The sequence below is a fragment of the Microplitis mediator genome, chromosome 7 (assembly GCF_029852145.1).
Source record: "Microplitis mediator isolate UGA2020A chromosome 7, iyMicMedi2.1, whole genome shotgun sequence".
Classification (NCBI taxonomy): domain Eukaryota; kingdom Metazoa; phylum Arthropoda; class Insecta; order Hymenoptera; family Braconidae; genus Microplitis; species Microplitis mediator.
The window spans coordinates 11,665,600-11,689,214 of NC_079975.1; positions in this window are offsets into that span (position 1 = coordinate 11,665,600).

Consider the following 23,615-nt stretch of genomic DNA (forward strand, 5'->3'; position numbering starts at 1 on the left):
CTTGAAATACTGTAATTTATCATCTACAATTCTCCATTCTACAAAATTTTCAGGGTGTTTCCGTACGTTTAATTTTTTAATATCATACCAATCTTTTGATTGGATATTTTTGAAAATAATACCTTCAGATTTAACTTCCTTTAATACCTCCGACCATTCAACAGGGCTGTCATCCTCATACAACCGTGATAGGGCATCTGGTCCCTCATTCTCGTGTCCACGACGGTGCTCTATGGTAATCTGGTGGGACAGCAACTCCATTGCCCACCTTGCGAGACGACTGTTGGGGTCTCTTAAAGTATGTAACCACTTGAGAGAAGCGTGGTCAGTGACCACGGTGAAAGGCGCTCCCTCAAGGTAACATCTCAGCTTACGTACAGCCCATACAACTGCCAAACACTCCTTTTCAGTAGTAGTATAGCGGGTCTCTGCACCCCGTAGCGGACGACTCAAACAAATTATCAGATATTCCTTATCTGTTTCTGGATCCTTCTGCAAAAGGAATGCCCCCAATCCGTTGTCACTCGCGTCCGTATACAAGACATATGGCAGCCCTGGGTTTGGTATTGCTAAAGGTTTAGCCTCAATAAGTGCTTGTTTAAGCTTCTGGAAAGCCTCTTCTTCTTCTGGTCCCCATTTCTACTCTGTATTTACACTACAAAGTTTATTGAGTGGTCCCTGGACTTTGGCCACATTCTGTAAATGGCGATGGTACCAATTAACGAGTCCACAAAAACTTCGTACTTGCTTCCGACTAGTTGGACGAGGTAATTTTATGATCGGAGCAATTTTTTCAGGATCCGGGCGTAAGCCCTCGCTGTCCACAATGAAACCCAGGAATTTGACCTCGGATCTGGCAAACTTACACTTCTTTGGATTGATTAATAAGCCAGCTTCACGAAATACTTCAAAAGCGAGTAAAAGTATCTGCTTATGTTCTTCATATGTTGCACTGATAATGACCCAATCATTCAAATAGGCAAAGACCTTATCGATCCAAGCTCGAGGTAAATTCCTTTCATGTATCAGATGTATAAAACGGTCTCGAAGCTTATCCATGGCTTTCTGGAATGTAGATGGTGCTCCAGATAAACCATAGGGCATTCTTACCCATTCATACTGTCCGCGCCCTTCAACTGAGAAGGCAGTTAAAGGAATGGAATCTTCCGCCATTAAAATCTGATGAAAAGCTTCGGTTAGATCCATCGTAGTTATAATGACAGCTCCGTGCAAAGCACTCAATATCCTGAGCATGTTTGGTAGTGGGTGCGCAGGTAAAACTGTCCATCGATTAATAGGTCGATAATCGACGCAGAATCGCCAGTCTCCGTTCGCCTTGTGGACCATTACTGGTGAACATGACCAAAAACTATTACTTGGACGTATGTAACCCTTCTCCAGTAGCTCGTCGATTTGTTTATTAAGTTCTGCTGTTATTACAGGACTCCTCCTATATGGACGCACCTGTATAGGCTTGACCCCGTGTTGAAGAACTATTTTATGTTGTACCAAATTAGTTAAGTCTTGTTTCGGGAGTAGTTGAAATTTATCCAATTCCACCTTGAGAAATTTATCGAAGTCAGCCTCCTGACTAGAGGTTAATACCTGACATCGAGCACGCTGTTCGTTGCAATTAATTTTCGAAACTGGTAAAATTCTTTCGTGCCATCAAATCTCCATGTTTGATTAGCACAATTAATTTTGACGCCAAACTGCAAAGCAAAATCCATACCCAAAACAATATGGCTTAAATCTTCCATGACGCTGAGGTACTGTTCTCCAGCGACAGAACCAATTTGAATTATAAAAGGTGCACCACCTATTGTCTTGCACGCTGTGAGGTTGGCCAGAAGAACTCCTCGACGCTGTGTGTCATCCTCTTGTAGTTCTCCTGAACTAAATTCGCATATTTTCTTATACACAGCCGAGTTTATATAGGACCTCTCGCTGCCTGTATCAATTATCCCGTTCAGCTGTATTCCAAACACCCAGACAGACACTGGTATTCTGGCTGTTATTGTTGGCAGACGAGAGCCAGTGCCAGATAAAAATCTAGAACGGGAAGCAATTTTATTAACAATATGAGAGGGTAGATGTTTACCTCTTAATATTTCAGGCAGGAAACCAGCTCGAGAAATTTCAGGTGACGTTGGTACACTGGAGGCTTGTTCTTCTTCGAGATCAGACTCCAATCCTGAATCTAGTTCATCCTCCCATGGTTCATCAGGTTCTTCTGGATCTGTTAGTGGTTCCAATCCACACTAATAGGGCGTGCCCTCGATATTGATAGCACTTGGTTCTTCATTTTCATCGGTACCAACTGGAGAAATTTCGATATCATGTGCACTTATCGGCATATCTTCAAATAATCTTATTAAATTGTTAACCACCCCTGAACTCTCTGTAGATGATAAATTATTAATATTTAAACGATCAGAATAATTTAAATTTAATCCAGTAGACTTGAAGGTCTCTGGCACAGTATGGTCATCTGGGGACCGTTCTTCTTCACCTAAGACTTCCCCCAGATGTACCTCGTCGTTAATTAAAACAGGTAAATCCTCAAAAACACTAAAGCCATTTACGTTTTCAAATAAATTACAAAAACTATTAAAACAAGTTTCTGAGGATTCGGAATTATCATTTCCATTAAAATTACTAAAATTATTTACACAAAACTGATTTTCATCAGCAACAAAATTATCATTACTACTAAAATTACTACTTACAAGAGCCTGTTCAATAACAGAACTCGTTTCAATAAAATTATTCATATTATTTACAATAGGCTGGGCCTTAATTTTACCAGCTTTACCACGCATATTTTTATCGGTTTTATTTTCAAAGAACTTTTTTGAACGTTTAACTACGGAAAATTTTACCACGTTTGATGAGTCCTTCATTTCTAACCAACAGGGGACGTGATTATCATCGTCTGCCCTTAAATTTGAATCTTTACCTTTTTGAGGGACGTGAGTATCAACGCCAACCTCATTATTAGTACCATTTTGTACACTGGGGACGTGAATATCATCGTCAACCCATATATTATTAACATTTACAGCTTCGACAGTTTGGGGGGCGTGAAAGTCATCACCAACCCCTTCTACCACAATTTCATTATATTGGGGGGCGTGAAAATCTCTAATATATAAAGGCTTTAAGTGGTACAATCTATTACCGAATATGATAAAAAATGAAAGAAGATTATCATGCTTTAAAAGATCATTAAAAAATTATGTAATATTAAATATTGATATAAATTAACGATATATATGTACAATAAGATGATTTTATGGTAAATTATTATGAAATTAATGTAGCATTTTTTGCTAAATAAAGACATTATTATTATTATTATTATTATTATTATTATTATTATTATTATTATTATTATTATTATTATTATTATTATTATTATTATTGTTTCTTTTTTAAGTTAAATGCTCAGGGGGTTATCCCCGGTAGTCCGACTCTACCAAGGGCCTCAGCTGAGCGCCAAATCGTTACTGCTGCGATGCTTCATCAACAAGATGATCAGCATGCGCAGCAGGCCAAGTTTCGTTGCCTTAGGAGACGGAGGGACCCGAGAATAACAGCCTTTTGTATCCTCGATGCCAGAAGCTCAACTTGCGCTGAACAAGTTGGTATTCTAGCCAATGCAGATATAAAAGACTGTTTCATCCCTCCAAGGACGCCAACAATGAGGACGACAAGTTTGACACGGTAGCCGGGGTAAAGTTTGCCAATTTCAAACAGGAGATCCTGATATATCTCGTGTTTGTGCTCTTCTTTAACCGTTATGTTATACTCAGCAGGTGCTGAGAACTCGATGACATAAATGTCACGAGTGGTTTTATCGAAGAGCACAATATCAGGTTTGTTGTGATCTATTTTCCGAGTTGTTGCGAATGGCACGTTCCAATAAATACGGCAACGGTCATTCTCAACAACTTGCGGAATATCTCCTGGCAGATAAGGTAGCACTGGTGTTTTATCGATACCGTGCGTATGTCTAAGGTGGTAGTAGAGTACTCGCAGAGCAGCATTATGACGCTGGATGTATGCACCTCTTGCCAGCACAGGACATGCTGACAAGAGATGCATAAGCGTCTCAGGATGTTGCTTACACACCCTACACGATGTGTCGGGTAGCTGCATCTGGAGTACTTTCGCACGGTATTCGAGGGTATTGATTACACCATCTTGGCAGGCGAAAATATATCCTTCGGTCTCGGACATCAGGCCAGCTGACTTAAGGAAGGAAAACGTCAGCTGGGTGGACAAGCCATGATCACGCACGTGTTTAAAGAACACGCTGTGCATGGACTTGTCCATGTGTGTACTGAGCAGTTTTTGCTGCTCAGCATTCCTGACGACACTCTTAAATTCCTCCGTAGGGAGTTCAATAAGAGGGTTTACTCTTCCGAGACCGAGGGATTTTGCCGCGTACTTTGCTGCCTTATATAAGAACGCTCCCTTCTGCAGATTCTCATGACTATGAACAATCTGCATAAGGAAGTCGTCCTCATCTGCAGTGAAATTGACAACTTCGTATGTTAAACCCAAAACCAAACGATCGTGTAGACACTCCAAGCTCTGTAGACCTCTCCCTCCGATGTGCCGGGAAAGGTATAATCTGGTGACTGAGGATTTAGGGTGCATGCTCCGATTGATATTCATGACTTTGCGTGTCTTGATATCGAGATCTCTAAGCTCTTTTCGGGTCCATTTAAGGACACCGAAAGAGTAGAGTAGTACTGGGACAGCAAGTATGTTAGTTGCAGAGACTTTGTTTTTCCCTGAAAGTTCTGATGACCAGATTTTCCGGAGTCTCCGCCCATACTCGCTGCAGAGAGTCGTTTTGATTTTCGAGACGTCCTGCATAGGACTCCCGTCAATCCCTAGATATTTGTACGACTCTCCGGCGTCAAGATGGTCAATGACGCTCCCATCTACTAACGCGATATCTTCGCGCAAATCAGAGCACTTACCCCTCACCAGATTAACGACCGCGCACTTGTCCAACCCAAAAGCCATGCCGACATCCCGTGTATACTCCCCTACGATATTCAAGGCTGTCTGAAGGTGTTCCTCATCAGGAGCATATACCTTCAGATCATCCATGTAGAGTAAGTGGGTGATCGAATATTTCCGATCAGTTGGTGGGCCCACTGAGTATCCACGGGTACGGCGTAGCGCAACAGATATCGGCAGCAGTGAGATGCAAAACAGCAGCGGGCTCAGGGAATCTCCCTGGAAAACACCTCGCTTGTACTGTACAACTTCGGTCACACGTTTGTCGTTGCCACATGAAATGTGGAACCGTGTTCGCCAAAGTTGCATCGTACGCTGTATGCATCCCACTGTATCGCGATTGACCCCAAGGCATTTGAGCAAAAAGAGAATGAGCTCGTGAGATGTTGAGTCGAATGCCTCACGGTAGTCAATCCAGGCCATTGACAGGTTGCGCTGATAGTAGACCGCGTCTTGAATGACACAACGATCTACTAACAGATTCTCTTTGCAACCTGACAAGCCTCTTTTACTGCCACGTTGTTCGTATATCTGCTGCCATACAGGATCTATCTCCTGTAGAATGCGATTATTCAAGATTTTTGTGAAAATCTTATAAACTGCATTCAAACAGGTGATAGGCCTGTAGTTCTTCGGGTCGGACAAGTCACCTTTTTTAGGGATGAGCACGGTTCGCCCTTCTACAAGCCAGCACGGGATAGGTTCGTTGTCTCTGATAAACGCTGTAAATATCCGGGCCAGATGGCTGTGGGTAGAAGTAAGTTTCTTCCACCAAAACAAGTTAATGCCATCCGGACCCGGAGCAGCCCAGTTCTTACCATTATTCAGAGCCAAACGAACCTCTTCCACGCTGACTTCAGGGCTCTCTTCACCAGCATTGTCGTTTCGGTGGTGGCGACAAAATGCCTCGAAGTCGTTGAGAGCTGGAGTGTCACGATTCACGTGCGGTTGATCACCATACAACTCGGACCAAAAAGCTTCTACTCGCTCGATAGATGGGGGATCGCCAGAAACAGATGTCTTAGGTGTCAGAAAGCGTGAAGGACTCAACCGAAACAAAGAGTTATCGGTAAGCCGCTTCAGCTTTTTCTCTAGTGACTTTTTAGCAGTCACCAGAGCCCGCAACCTGTTCAGGGAACCTTCTTTGATGTTAAGAAGATTCTCCTTATTCAGTGTGTGATGTTGATATCGTAGTCCCGCCGCAATACGGCGGACTTTAGGCGTAAACGCTTTACGAGCATTTACGAACTCAATCACACACTGAATGCGGGAGACATGTTTCCGGAGATCATCAATCTTCAGTGAAAGCTGCCCAATGCGGCCTCTCATCTTAGCCTCAGGAGAAGAAGTATTATTTCTTGCCGGAGGTAAGAGTGAGGAAGCAGCATCATAGACAGCTTGATTGATGGTGAGTAGAGTAGAATCCTCCTGAATCCGAGTTGATAGCTCGTGGTTTTCCGTGTCAAGTAGATGTTTTGGGTAGTGTATCTTTTTAGAGATACATACTCGTCGTCTTTCAAAATCATTGTCGGCGTCTTCGGAAGAACGGCGTCTCTCCTGATGTAGCTGTGCTGGAAAAGACAGACGGTGAGATACTCGTCTGTTATTTAACAGTGATCGTCGTTATTATTATTATTATTATTATTATTATTATTATTATTATTATTATTATTATTATTATTATTATTATTATTATTATTATTATTATTATTATTATTATTATTATTATTATTATTATTATTATTATTATTATTATTATTATTATTATTATTATTATTATTATTATTATTATTATTATTATTATTATTATTATTATTATTATTATTATTATTATTATTATTATTATTATTATTATTATTATTATTATTATTATTATTATTATTATTATTATTATTATTATTATTATTATTATTATTATTATTATTATTATTATTATTATTATATTATTATTATTATTATTATTATTATTATTATTATTATTATTATTATTATTATTATTATTATTATTATTATTATTATTATTATTATTATTATTATTATTATTATTATTATTATTATTATTATTATTATTATTATTATTATTATTATTATTATTATTATTATTATTATTATTATTATTATTATTATTATTATTATTATTATTATTATTATTATTATTATTATTATTATTATTATTATTATTATATTATTATTATTATTATTATTATTATTATTATTATTATTATTATTATTATTATTATTATTATTATTATTATATTATTATTATTATTATATTATTATTATTATTATTATTATTATTATTATTATTATTATTATTATTATTATTATTATTATTATTATATTATTATTATTATTATTATTATTATTATTATTATTATTATTATTATTATTATTATTATTATTATTATTATTATTATTATTATTATTATTATTATTATTATTATTATTATTATTATTATTATTATTATTATTATTATTATTATTATTATTATTATTATTATTATTATTATTATTATTATTATTATTATTATTATTATTATTATTATTATTATTATTATTATATTATTATTATTATTATTATTATTATTATTATTATTATTATTATTATTATTATTATTATTATTATTATTATTATTATTATTATTATTATTATTATTATTATTATTATTATTATTATTATTATTATTATTATTATTATTATTATTATATTATTATTATTATTATTATTATTATTATTATTATTATTATTATTATTTATTATTATTATTATTATTATTATTATTATTATTATTATTATTATTATTATTATTATTATTATTATTATTATTATTATTATTATTATTATTATTATTATTATTATTATTATTATTATTATTATTATTATTATTATTATTATTATTATTATTATTATTATTATTATTATTATTATTATTATTATTATTATTATTATTATTATTATTATTATTATTATTATTATTATTTTATTTTTATTATTATTATTATTATTATTATTATTATTATTATTATTATTATTAACAGGACCATTATTAGGTCTCATTAAATTTTGACGCTGGAAGTTATTAGGATTTCGAGATCCATTTCCAGGCGGGAAACCTTGGATTGCAAAGCAATCCTGTCTGAGGTGGCCAATTTTATTGCAGTATGTGCAAATATCAACTCTCGGGTTAATACATTCCCTGAACCTGTGGCCATTCTGACCACAGTTATGGCAGGGGAATATATTAGGATTGACCTGAGGTCTTAAGGAATTATTGCGAGTTCCTTGACCGAAACTTGGTCTCGAGTAGTTGTTTCTGATTACAGGGTTTTGGCGATAAGAATATGGATAGTTTATCGTAGGTTGAGAAGGTTGTTGGTTCAAAGGTGGAACAAAATATTGTTGGGGGGCTTCCCCTGTACTTAACAAAAATTGAGGTTTGGTGGTAGTTGAACTACCAACTGAAGCACAAACAACAAAACCACCAGTTGGGTTTTCTTTAACCTCCTCGATGACTAGAGGTTGTTTTATCGACCCAGTATCTATACAAATTTCAGTACCAGCCAATTCCTGAAGAGCTAGGAACCTGGATTTCTCCTTGGGCTTTGGTACTGATTTATTGAAAGTTTCAGAGGATGATGATCTGAATAATCGCTTACTCTCTTCCATTGACTGCGTGGCTTCATGTAGAACCGTCAAAAAAGAATCATAATCGCGGACTGATCTTGCGAATACCAACATTCTCAATTCACTTGGTAAATGATTTTGAATGCAGGTAATCTGTTCTTGCTCAGATGGTGGTGAGCGCATTTCAAAATATTTTTGTTGCATTCTGAAGGTGAAATCCACCATGGATTCACCCTCAGCCGGCTTCATGTGTACTATTTCCATCAGCACTTGGGTGTCGGTTTTAGATGTGCCAAACACACGAAGGAATTCCCTTTTGAAATGTTGGTAATCAGTCCAGCGTAGGAAATTGGTGTCAAACCACTGAGCAGCTTTACCTTCCAATAGGTAACTCATTATTCGGGTCGCGTCAGATTCTGCCCAACCTTCTCGATACATTCTGGCCTCTACTGCAGCGATAAATCCATTTGCGGATAAATCTGCCTGTGGATATCTCAATGTCCACAGCTTGAGGTGTTGTCTAATATCACGCCATTTCCTCTCATCTTGATTGTTGTATTCTCGTGGCGAGAATGTCTCGGGGCCATTTCCCCGACTTGATTGGCCATACATGGGGTTTCCCGTAAACCTATTATTAAAATTATTATTATTACAATTTTGAGAAGTTGTGTCAATGTTATCCTCCAGAAAAACCTCATTCGGAACGTTATTTTCATAATTACGAGGGTCGTTCATTATATTTTGACATTGAGGAGCGGGTATGGCTGCACGACACCCCCCGTCACCAAAACTGTTAGCCATCTGGTGAACAGTTTGAGGTACAGAAGGAGCAGCCCCAGTTTGATTATTCAATGAGAACCGTTGAAGAAGGTTCATGACCTCGCTCATTGTCATAGTCGGTTCACCACCTGTTGGGACCGGTACTGGAGCAGGGCCAGGTAAAGAAGCGGAACCTGGGACCAACACGGCCTGAACACGACTAGTATCTTCATTTATAGGGTGATTTCCCTGGTTGAGGATCGGATTTGATAGTAAACTTCTTATTAACAATTGGTTTCCGTCTAAATTCTCTCTCTGATTTGAATTGTTCTGATTCGAATTCGAATTCATATTCAAGTTTTCCGGATTTTGACTATTTGAATTTAAATTTAAATTTAGATTTTGATATAAATTTGAATTTAGATTTTGATTTAAATTTTGACTTTGATTTGAATTTGGGATCTGATTTGAATTTTGATTTTGATTTTGTCGGTTTTCTATTGGATTTAAATTTGAATTTGGCACAACAATTAAATTTGGGTTTTCATTTGGATGTGAATTCGAATTTGAATTTGAATTGGAGAGTTGATTTGAATTGGTATTCAAAATCGTATTATTTGATGTATTCATATTACCCGTGTTGTTGGGTGTAGGGATAACCCCAGTAGACGACGTTATCGGGTGTATTCCGAAGCTAGTCACCGCAGTAGTGGGCCTTGTTGTTGTAGCCGTTGTTACTCTTGTCGACGTTACTGCTCTTGTTGTCGACGGTGCTGGTGGTGAATGTGTGACTCTTGGTGGTGGTGTCACCATAATCTGTATGTCGTCATCTCTTTGGCTATTCGACCTCAGCAATCGTTTACTATTTTGACTAGTACTTGACATCTTGTTGATCTTCAGGTTTATATGTCACTCGCACAATATGAACACTAATCACTTTCTCACAATAAAAGATTATTAATTTAAGTAAAAGAAAATTTTACCGATGCTCAACGAAAGGATAATCCCTTATTGACACTCTCGAATTTTATTTATTAAGCCTAAGTCCTAAGACTTTATTTATTTCGGCTTATTATAAATATGACAAACTCAATTTATATAACTATCGTAATCTGTCACAATACTTTATGTATTTTACTTTTATTTATCTATCCGGTAATTTCAATTTTATTTCTATTTATAAATTACACTACAGGATTAGTTGAATTTACTTAAATATTTTATTACGAAGTTTTTTTCAGCAAATAATTTATTTCTTTTATAATTTTAGTTTAAGCGATGATAAATTTTCACATTAAAATTTATCATTAAAATTTTATCATAAAATTCAAAGTTTTAAGCTTGATTCTTATCCTGTAGCGTCAATTTATTTTTATTTCCGGCCGAGAAATGAGTCATACAGGCTAGACGGTATTATTTTTCCCGCGCTTTTTCTCTAGATTTTATTAACGAAATTTTACGACCAAAATTTTCGTAACAATTTTATATATGGGCTATTGACGATTTGGCAAGAGTTTTTTTTTATTTTATTTGTTCCAGATCTTCATAAAATTTTGTAATTAATTGAGGATTTGATCCTTATTTGTCAAACACGTTTTTAGGAGAGTAATTTCCCTTAAAAAAATTTTCAAATTTTTAATTTTCAAATTTTAATTTTTTTAATTTTAACTTTTTTTTTTTTTTTAATTTTCCCACTATCCAAATCTATCAGACATTTGCAACTAAACGTTGGGCGCCATTGTAAGGGTTTGTCCTCGCTTCCCCGTACTAGGAAGTTCGGACAATCCTTCGATAGTAACTTGAGTATTTGAAGATTTGGGTTCTGAAATGTCTGACGTAGCTGAGTACGCAGCTCGATTTGGAATAGGGGAAAGGTTGTTGAAATAATGTAACAATGATTCTAAATTTAATTTTGGCTCTTTTATTATAAATAAATAATTAATTGTTTACTATACACTTAATGCTAAATTTAATTATAATTAACAATTAATAATCAAGAGTTTTGCGATATAGTTTTACTGCGCATGCACCGCTTCCGTTTCACCGGGATACCAGTCCCAACTTTATTAATATAAATTTTCTCAACAGTTTAATTATAATAATATTTCCGAGTCTTTTATTTAATTTAGACTAATAAAGAGATTCAACGATGTCGAGGGAAAATCCTGACAACTAAAATTAACCGGTAATAAATTTTCGCATGCACAGAAAATAGAAAATAATTTTGACAAATTTAATAAAAGAATTTAGAATAAAAAGACGATAAAATAAATGAGGGGATTTCCTCCACGTGTTTGACAAATGTAAAATTGTAAGTTTCAAAAACCTTTATTCAGAAGAACTTACACCGACCTGTCCCAGGTGTTTCGTGGTGCTGGTCATCTTTATGGCGAGAATAACAGGATCTTTTCCTTCCAACGAGAAAACACTTGAAGTGGAACTTAGACGAAAGATATTATACTTAAAATTGGTGGCGTCTGCCTGAATAATAAACTGTAGAAATATTGTGATGTGATGGAAAACTTGAGCGACCGCTCGGTTCGACAAGTGGATGGTAATTAATTTTCGGTTGTTTCGTCTGGCAACGAGGTGTCCAGTTTACCCCTACCTTCGCGCCGTTAAACCAAAATTCGACGCGAGGGCGGTTGCGCAGATAAAAAAGGGCGCGAAATTTAATTTTTGCTGACCTGGCAGTCGACACCAGGCCACCCCGTTACAAATTATAGATTTTTAATGTGTAAGCACTTGAAACATCGAAAAATGTGGGTAGCCCGGATATAGATGATTACCATTTTTTTTTCGAAAAGGCAATGGCTAATCATTGAAGGAAATTTATTCAAGTTTTTAAAACCCACCATTAACTTTCTGTGCGATCATTGGTTTCTCAGATATCGATAATCAAAGACAAAAGGATCCTTTTCCATTTGAAGACCGATATCTCGGCGAGAAGTGGACCTATCAAGGTCCATAGAAAAAGAAATTAAAGCTGAATAATGAAGGTATTCGATCCTCATAGTGGTTAAGTAAAAATAATTTTTTCCGATATTTTTTCGTTCTGAGTAGGGATTTAAAAGCAGTAAGTAAAAGTTATGGCTATTTATAAGCTGTTATGATAAATACTTTTATTTTTTAAATAGCAACTATTTCGAAGCAAAAGAAACATTAGATTTGCTATACAATACAGCTAAGATCATTACAGGAGCTCCAAAATTTCATATAATTATTCGAAAAAGCGACGAAACTGTATCACAAACGTTTTTAATTATTTCCGTGTTCTTTCGAAAATTTTACATTAACGATTGTTTTATGAACTAGAGGACTCCTTAGTGAATGTAGCTTCGTCGCTTTTTCGAATAATTATATGAAATTTTGGAACACGGTTGAAAACTTAAAATTCAAAAATCTCGATCAAAAACATTTCGTACATTTGTTATGCATTTTTGTCTGTAAAGGCCAACTTAAAACGAAAATTTTGAATAAAAAAACATTGAATTCCGACCATTATTACGAAGGTTATGGTCAAAAAACCATAAAAAGAGCGGTTTTTTTTTTGAAAATTCGATATTTTTTGAACCATTAATCAAAAAGATCTCAAAATTTACCGGAAAGCCTCTTTTGAGGGGTACTAAACAATACCAAAAATTGAAAAAAATCGGAAAAATCAATTTTCGAAACCGTCCGATTTGGCGTGGAATGCCCCATATAGATAAATTTTTTTTAAGATATTTTCATGACAAAATAATATGATGTCCAAAAAAGACATTGAATAAAAGAAAATGAAATTATTAATTTAACAAACCATATACTGCAAAAATATCTTGAATTTTCATATGTATAATTCAATTTATTTCAGAAACAACAGATTTTACACCCTTGGCTTACCGGACCTTTTTTGTAGCAAATTTGATTTCCTACAAATTTGTCAGTTACCTTTTTTCGGTAACTACAATATTTTCTACGAAAAACTCAAAAAATACGCAAAAATCGATAAAAATCGACTTTTACATTTTTTAACTCTGACCCCATTCCTGTCACATAAATTTTACTGTAGGAACTTTTGAAGTATAAAGGTTCCCCTACAACTTCTGCCTATGGACAGTAAAAAAACGTAAAATGCAGCAGAGCTATAGATAATTAAAAAAAAAAAAACTCCACTCTACATGCTAAATGAATGGGAAAATTTCAAATTCAATTAGCGAGTTCTTAAAATTAAAATTAAGGGCTCAAATTTTGTGGAAAATTTTTTTTTTATGTCTAGAACAATATTCCGACAATGGAGCAAAAAAAAAAAAGAGTCGTTTCAAATGAGCCACCCTAATATATATATATATATATTAGGGTGGCGCAAAAAAACCGACTATTTTTTTTTTTTCCATCTCGCATGAAAATTTGTTGGTTTACGATGTTTTAAGAAGCCTCTCTACAAATCAGCTCGATAAAAAATTTGTAAGAGGTCGCTCACGAATTTTGAAAATATCAAAAATGATCGAAATTCGGATTTATATTTTAAAATTTTTTCTTTTCTCGTGGCAGCAATAATTTATATTTGTAAAATCATGACTATGCTGAAAATTTCAGCCCAAAATTTAAATATTTAAACGGTGCTAAAGAATTTCGAATACTAACTGATAATATGTAACTAATAGTTTGAATTAGTTTTTATAACTCAATTATTGTCATTTCACTTAAATATAATTTTTGCAGAACCAAAAATAGACAGGACAGTCTTAAACAATAAAATTTGGTAAGTTTTGAATAAGGGAAAAAACCTATAAATTGGATTAAAAAATAAAAAAGTATGTAAATAACTTATTATTTCTATTTCTCGGGTTATATTTTCATTCATTGTCATGCAAATTCATGGTTCTTTTGCGCCACCCTAATATGTATATAAATTGTAGTGACTGGTATCTTAAATTAATATCACTTATACACTACAATGATAACACACTTAAATTATAAATAACAACACCACAATTAACAGCAGTAAAGAAAGCAAGAGAGAGCAATATAGTTTATTTAGATACAATGTTTGCTGTTTAGTTGTCAATATAAGACTGACTGACTTTTGTCGCGTATCTATAAAACAAGAGAAGAAGGCATTTGTTTTCTAGCTATTCAAATATTTTAAAGATCAGTTTCACATTCGTTACACTACCCCCTTCTCAATAAATTATCGTCCCGATAAAATTTGTGTTGGAAGAATCGAACTTAATTGAAATTAAAACTATTTACAATCTTCGTTCGATTCCGCTATGGTCCCAACACACCCTATCTATCACCCTACAGGGAAAAAAACACCATAGCCCAAAAACAACCCTGTAGGCTAACGCAAAGATAATAAAAAAATAAAAAAAATAGTCTATAGTTTAATTGAGCTAAGAATTGATAATAAAAAAAAAATATTCTGCTAAGAAGTTAATTGGTATGCGTGACTCTATTTTTCTATTCACGAATCAAAAATAAATAAAATTTAAAATGTAACCCTCCTCTTGATTGAATGGACCTTCAATGGGAATGGGATCAGGTACGGGATGGGAACAGGAACTCCTTCCTCTCCTCCTTGAAGGACTAGGAATGGACTCCTTCTCTCCTTCCCCAATGAAATTGGAAATATTATCTGCACATAATAAAGAACAAAACAAGTATCTCCAATATTTTATTAAATTTTATAGTTAAACATATTTCATCGTTACATTCCATTATTTATCAGTTGTTAATTTATAAACTTTTATTATCGTGATCAATTCAATAATTTCGATCTTATATGCTCAATGTTCTGCCGTTCGATTCATCCAGACCATTCTCCGATATGTTATCTCGAGCTAACATACCAATGATTCTGAATAACACACGTTGCAACGAATTTCATTTTTCTCCCTAAAAGCTCCTCGGAAACTCTCCAGGGCATCCATCTATCTCTCAGAAGTCGTGGCCATCAACAAAAGAGAAATGTCGACTGTGTCAACTCCGGATGGATCCCAAAGCTCCAGTCAGGTTGCTCTTAGCCATTGATAAGTCCTCAGAATCAAACTTTTGATCCTCGTTGAGCTCACTTAGATCAAAAGAAATATCCAGTCTCCGATCAATGACTGAGGAATCTCGGGAACCCCGCAACGATTAATCGTTCAAGGCCCACGGCCAGACTTCCCTTCAGCTAATATACTCAAACCCAGAACATTTCCAGTCCTTATAGAATCCCGGGAATCCCTCGAATAACGTTACCACCGAGATCGTTCAGAGCCCTCAGCCAGACTTCTTTCAGAATCTCGGGAACTCTTCAGCAACGTCTACAGTGTGGCTATTCAGGGTCCACTGCCAGACTTCTCCTAAGGACTATACCAGTCTTTAGCAGTCGTTCAGATATCTTCAATTCTATCAGTTTGCAAGATATCCTAGACTTACTAACTGACTACAGAATCCCGGGAACCCTTTACAACGTCTACACTGAGATCGTTCAGGGTCTTTGAAAGATAATAACCATTTCAGTGCGGCATGATCTGTTCTAATGATAAATTTTCCCCCTATCAAATAATGACGAAAATGTTCAATTGATTTTACAACAGCTAATAATTCTTTCCTAGTTACACAGTAGTTTCTTTCCGCTTTGTTTAATATTTTGTTATAATAAGCTACTACTTTTTCAACTTCTTGTTCTTTACCATCAGGAGTTTTAATTCGATGAACTTGAGACAAAACTGCATCTAATTGGAAATAGGAAGCGTCAGTATCTAGAATGAAAGGAAGATTCGGATCTGGAGGTGTTAGAACAGGGGCAGTACTTAAAGCTTTCTTTAAGTTTTCGAAGGCTTGATGAGCTTTATCATCCCAAATAAATTGTATTTTCTCCTCGGTTAATTTATGAAGATCAGTTTCACATTCGTTACAATATATATATAGCGAGAGAGAGAGAGAGAGAATTAGACTCAAAATTTTCATTTAAGCTGTTGTTGTAATAAATATGAATATTAATAAATGGTCCTATTCTAATATTAACCATGCATATATGGGTCATTTGCAACAGCAAAATTTGTTTAGTACTAGCATTTTTCCTATCGATAAATTTTTTATTACTCTTATTTTTAATAGATGTGTCTCTAGTGTCCTAAATCAGCCAAGCATGTTTTGTAATTTGATTTCTGATCAAGGCCATTCTCAGACAGTGCCCCCCACTTTTTAAAAATTTCCAATGACTTTCAACTGTCATAAGCGTATCAAATTTTTATCAATTAATTAAAAAAAAATTAAAGCATTAATTGAAAAAAGGACAACGTAGTCGTGATTTTGCCGATATATAGATTTAAAAAAAAATTACTTACACTTGACATCAATTAGGAGTTGAACAAAATTCGTTAAATAAATTTCAGTAAAATCGTCACGTCAACTTTATGATTCGAATTTTTAAATTTTGTTGGCTAAAATTTATTCAACAAATTTCGTTTAACTTCCAATTGATATCAATTGTAAGTATTTTTTCAAAAATTCTGTATTTTAACAAAATTACGACTACGTTGTCCTTTTTTCTATTAAGGTTTTAACTTTTTTTTAATTAATTAATAAAATATTAATACGGTTATGACTGTTGAAAGTCATTGCATATTTATAAACAGTGGGGGGCACTGTCTGAGAATGCCCTTAACAAAAAGAGAAAAAAAATTTGTTTGAAAATGTCATGCGACGTGGTATCTGCAAAATCCGTTTTCTAAAGTCTGGTCCTCAATTGGTTTCCTGTGCAAGATTGAGATATAAAAAACAAGATTCATTTTTTAATTTTTAAAATTACGTAGTTTTTGAAAAAGTTATGAGTTTTCTTTGAAATTTTAAGTGTTTCAATTAATTAGTAATTGAAATTAATTTCCATGATCGATATAGGATTTTGATTTTAAAAATATATGTCAGTTGCATTTATGATGAATTTAATAGTTCAATAAATTTTGATTGAATTAATAAAGCAGAGTAAAAATTTGTGTCGACTTGAATTACTTCAAATAACTGCTTTATTTCAATTAGATTTAATTCAAAATTTCCAATACATTTCAACAGGTTTCATTCGGAAATTTCCGATTTATCTCAATCGAAATTAATCGGAAATTTCCGATTAAATCCGATTGAAATAAATTGGATTTCTCAACCAGGGATTACAAACTAAACTTAATTTTGATTATTTTGCCAAAGATAAATTGATTTATAAAACATTTTTATTTGAAATTCTTTTTTCTGAAAATGAATTACATCAAAATGCATTACAAAAAAAAAAAACAAAAAATTTTTTATTTTTTAAATCTCTTAATTCGAAATCTCAAAATCGAAGCGAGATATCAAAAAATTGTATTCTTAAAAAAAGTCTCATTTCGTCGAGTTCTACAAGAATCCTTGGTTATTTGGCGGAGCTACGGAAACCGCAAACATGCCAGCAATTGTCTGTTTAATCCAAACAGCCCTCGCGGACTCGGGATTACTCCGAAATCATGGTGAAATTTCGGTGAAATCATAGTGAAATGACAGTGAAACCACTGTAACTTTGTGCCATTTGCTTACTGTGTGATAATTATCATCCGATGGTAATTTTATGATGATTTCACCATCGATTCATAGTAGAATCACAATAGCATAACAGTCAATTTCCAGTAGTATAGCTGTAAGTTGACAGTATTATTACTGTGTATTTACAGTGATTTCACTATCAGTTTATGCTGGATCTGCAGTGCTTCAGTCATGCTTTCTCAGTAATAATACCGTGATCATACAGTGATTTCACAGCAGTCTTACTATAGATTCTTCGTGAAATCACAATAATATCGCTGTGAATTGACAGTAATATTACTGTGATTTCTTAATCATTTAATCCTGGATCTGCTTAGTTTTCATCGAGATTTAGGGGCAATATTGAGATCCTATATTTATTGATTCAAAGATAATAATAATAAAATTAATAATAATATTATAATAGCAACAATAATCCTAATCTTGGTTTTTCAATAAATAATTTTTCTTGTTTAAAAAAATTGTTTAGTATCCATCCCTTTGTACGACTTCATGTAATTCCTCTGGAGAATTAAATGCTATTTTTTCACCCTCGGTAAAGAAGGAATTTTATTTTTTTTTAACGCATGATGGGACTCGAACTGCCGACCCTTCGATTGAGAGTAGCTTAAGTCATGTACTTTAGCCCGCTCGGCCACCACACGCATTCGGAACTACATATTTAATCTGTTACTTCATGCTATTCAATACTATATATACTCAAGACTAAGCTATAAGAAAAATAATTTTATTAAATACTATAAAATTAAAAGAATTCGATATTTATCAAATAAAAATTTTTGCCTTCATTTGTAAATCATCAAGTTTTCTTAATTTAAGAATATTTTATTTTAAATTATGATAAATAATAAATATTTACAATTGAAATATTAATCTAAATGATATTCTCTTTATTTTTTGCAGTAGTTTAAATTCAATTTATACAGTTTTAAAAAAAAAGTTATTCAATTTTTTTATTTATTTATTTTTTTTCATAATTCTGAAGAATTTTACCGTCTTAAGCTTTTATAAAATTAACTAAATTAGATAATTACAGATAAAATTTCGCTCGGAAATTCCTAAAATAGCTAAATTTATAATAAATAAAATACATTTGTGCCCAAATATTTGCTAAACTTACAAATAATTATAGGAGCATTTATGAAATAATTGATATTATTTTTTTTTTTTAATTCCATTTCTATCAATTAATGACATTAAAAATTCAAATTTTGATTTTGAAATTGGATTAATGATAGATGTACCGTATCAGATCACTATCAAAGTAGAGTGAAATCATGGAGAAAACACTAATAATTTGCTGTGAAAGTATCATAGAGTCACAGTGCTAATACTACTAGGTTGTCATGGGATCACGGTAAATTCATGGTTAAACCACTATGAACTGACTGTGAAACTATTGTAAAGTCACAGAGTTAACACTATCAAATTACTATGGAATCACAGTGAATTCGTAGTGAAATCACGATAAACTGTCTGTGAACCCATGATAAAGTCTCAGTGTTACCATTGTTGGGTTACCATAAATCGATAGCTGATCGACAGTAAAATTATCATGAAAGTATGGTAATTTAATTCTAAACCTACAAAAGAATCACAAGTGAAATCACTATGGAACTACCATAAAATTACTGTAAAATTACTATATAACCAGAGTGACGAAATGGCACAAAACGACTGTGAATTCACTATGAAATTACCATCAATACACAGTAAACTTACGGTAAAATTGATTTCACTGTGATTTCACTGTGATTTCACAGTAACCCCGAATCCGCGAGGGAGACACTACTGTTTCGTAAAAAAAGACATTTCTACTTAATCTAAACAATCAATTCTCTTTCCTTTAAACAGTCTTTTAATTCCGTAGGTAAGTAGCTATTGTTTGTTTAGTCCCAAATTACACTTCTAGTTAATCTAAACAGATGAATCTGTTTTGTTCGAACAGACTTTTTATACCACAGGTAGGAAGCAATCGTCTGTTTAGTCGAACAGACACACCAATTGGATCTGAATGCCTTACTTAGGTTTTTTTTTTCATTTATTTATAAAATAAACTCAATTGGTTGTTTATTAGGTCTTGATTTTTTTTTGTTCTATATGTTTATTATAACATTCAAATAATTTTTAGCTCTATTTCTTATTTGCGTATTATTCCAACCATCCTCTGGCCTTATTTTTATACATGACTATCATTTTGAATTCGTCAAACTAACTTACGGTCTTTTAAGCAATAAGGTATATGTCTACCTTTTGTCTACTTCTGGAACTTTTGTCAGCACCTTTTCTGATGGTAAAGTTTTATTCAGCATTTTAGCGATTCGGAATAATGCGATGCACCCCAGTTAGAACGCAAATGTGTAGGTATCGAAAGCCTCCTTCGTATTGATCTGTTGATAAGTACCGACCGTCGTAATTGTTTTTTGTTGACGATAAAGTAGTTTTTAAACGATAAGTTGAAAATCACACTATAACGGGTGTTAAAATTAAATTCAAACAACAAATAATAATAAATGAATAAAAAGACAGATTTATTTATCTATTAATAAAATATAATTAAGTTAAATAATATATTAAACATATCCATAATTTTATTAAATTGGAAAGTAAAAATTTAAAAAAATGATTATACAATAGTTATTTAAGAATTACACGTCATTAATATTGTAAATTATTCACTAAAGATTATTATTGTAAACATTAATAATATAAAATAAAATTTGCAATTTTACACAATTTGATTAAGGAGGAAGGAGGGGAGGGTTTCAAAGGCGAGAAAAAAGCATGTTTTTGCGATTTTTTCCCGGCGGGATGAGTAATATAATTCCATTAAACTTAATCACATATTATTGTACAACTTTTAAAGAATATCAGAAACAATTTTTAACGAAAAATATTGATTAATAAGCCGATGACGTTGAATCTCCGGAGGCGCCTCGAAAAAAAGTCGTTTTGCGGTAAACATCATAACTCGTTACCGGATCATCGGAAAAAAAAAAAATTGATATGCATTTTAAAGTTGATGCATTTCTCGAGGTAACCACGAAGAGTTTTTTTTTATTTTGATTTTTTGCAGCACTTGGAAGTGAAAAACGCGATTTTAGCTCAAAAAATCGCGGTTAATTTGTTATTAAAAAATAGAAAAAAATGAAAAACAAAAAAAACTCTTCGTGGTTACCTGTTGATCCATGTGAAGAAGTAATGTTCAAATTTTCATAAGGATCGGTTCAGTACATTTTGAGATATGATGTTCACGGACTTTTAAAATAACGTTTTCGGGAAAATCCTTTTAAAGTTTTTTATTCGTGATAATTTGAAATAAACTATCAATAAAAGAATAGGAATTTTTATACTTATATTGAGTCATCAGTTTACATCCTTCGAAAGACACACAGCCGAAGAAAGGGATTCGGAAGAACAAAGAAAATTGCAGCTGATTTCTACTAGAGATATGTAGGGACAGGGGGCAGGTATAAAAATCAGATATCACGGCCGGTCATTTGAAAAGCTGTAACACCGTTAGTTTTACTCGGATTGATTTAAAATTTGTACACAATATTCTCGACATATTGTTCATTCAGAAAAAAAATAAAAAAAAAATAATTTTAAAACCCTACCCCCCCCCCCCTTAAAGCCAAGTTTTATAGATACAGTCTACAAGTCAATTCGAAAACTTCAACCGGACTCCAAGAAGTATTAAGTCGAATAAAATAAATAAACCTTCGAAATGGCTAAAAAGAAAGAAACTCTTCGGTAAAAAACATAAAATTAAAAAAACTCCGGAGAAATGATCTTGGATACTTAGATTAAAAAAAATATATGCCTCTGGGGAACCAATTTCCTTGCCACAACTGAAGACAGTCACCAATGCTGGTAAAAATGGCAATATAACCAAGAAAAATAATTTTAAAAACAATTGGGATAATTAAATGACTGGAAAGACATGGCAACCTGATAGAGAATAAGATTCAAATATTTATTACGCTATTGTTATAAATTGTGTACGTTATTTTTTATAGAAAGAAGAAAAATATAAATTTTAATCCACTAATTTACTATTGTTGATATAAAAAGATTATAAAAATTAAGTTATTGTGAATTTTTTGTTATTTTTAGATTAAAACTTATAGTTAATTATGGTATTCTGATACTATTTCTATGAATTGCTTGCATATTATACCAATATATACTGTCTCATCAATAATATTACGCTGAACCGATTGAGCATTACAATTTCTGCATGCGATATGATTGCATGGTTTTTAAATGATGGTAGGTTTCACACCTAAACAAAATCTGCATTCGTCAGATACCCAAAGAAATGTAAATAAAACAATATTTATAATAATAAAAATTTTAAAGCGTTGTCATCGTCGAAAATTGGAGAAACCGTATTAAACTTTATTAATTAATTAAAAAAAACGAAAGTTATAACAGGGCTAAGCTGTTACTCTGGTCGTCCTTTTTAAGGGCGCCACTGGAAGTAATAACGGCCTCCCAGAGCCGTATCTTAGATCGTCAGGGTTGGTGTAAAATAGATTTTGAAGAGAAGGAAGAAGATGGATAATTTACAATTAATTAATTTATTTCGCAATTAACAATTTTAACCTTTATTTATTCAACCTTGACAATATTTATTTAAACCTTTATTTTATAAACCTTATTACCTTTTATTACCTTATTAAACCTCATTACCTATAAACTTTATTACCTAATGTCAACTACCTTTGACTATATCACACACACACTCACACTGAGTCCCCTGGACTATAATACACACAACTTTTCTTAACTATTTTCCACGCGGTCGACAAGACCCTCTACGTGAGAAAACCCTATTTACTTATTAACAAATTCCATAATTACATTGTTAACACTCATACACTTTACAATATAAAATTCTACTATTTGAATTTAACCATATTCAAATTCCTTATCAATTAATTTACCGTTTACTTAATTACCACATTATTATTTACCAAATTAGAATCACTAATCAATTAACCACTAATTTCTTTATCAATTAATCAATAATTTTGTTAAGACAGTTTTATGATTTATTTTATTTTACCGCTTAACATTCAATTCACCGACTCTATATTCAATACTCAAAACTTGAACACGTTTTACTTTACGACACATTTAACGTTTATATTTTGTTATTTGAGTTTATTTAATTACTTAAATTAATTATAATTAATTTATCCTAATATTAGTGACCAGATAATTCAGACTAGATCGCAATTGCTTTTCCGGCGAATGCCTTATACAACCTGCTTGGAAAATTCCAGAAGAATTTTCCGGCGATGCTTTTTACAACCTGCCTGGAAATAACAAAGCTAATTATGTTGAGACCGGTTTTCGATTGAATATTAGACGAAAATAGACACGACAATACTTCGCGGACACGACGTATAACTGCGTATTTAATTAATAAATATTCTGGGAATATTCTATAAAATACTTATTACGATTTATGTGGAATTCTTACACCGTCGATTGTCCTGTATTAGTTGTCCTGGTCTGGTAATTGTCCTGGTCCGTGTAATTGTCCTATTCCGTGGAGTTGTCCTGGTGGTTACTTGGTCCTCTCGGCTCGGTGCTTCCCGGTTGTAACTTTGGGCGTCTGGATGTTTGCCCGATCCTGCTG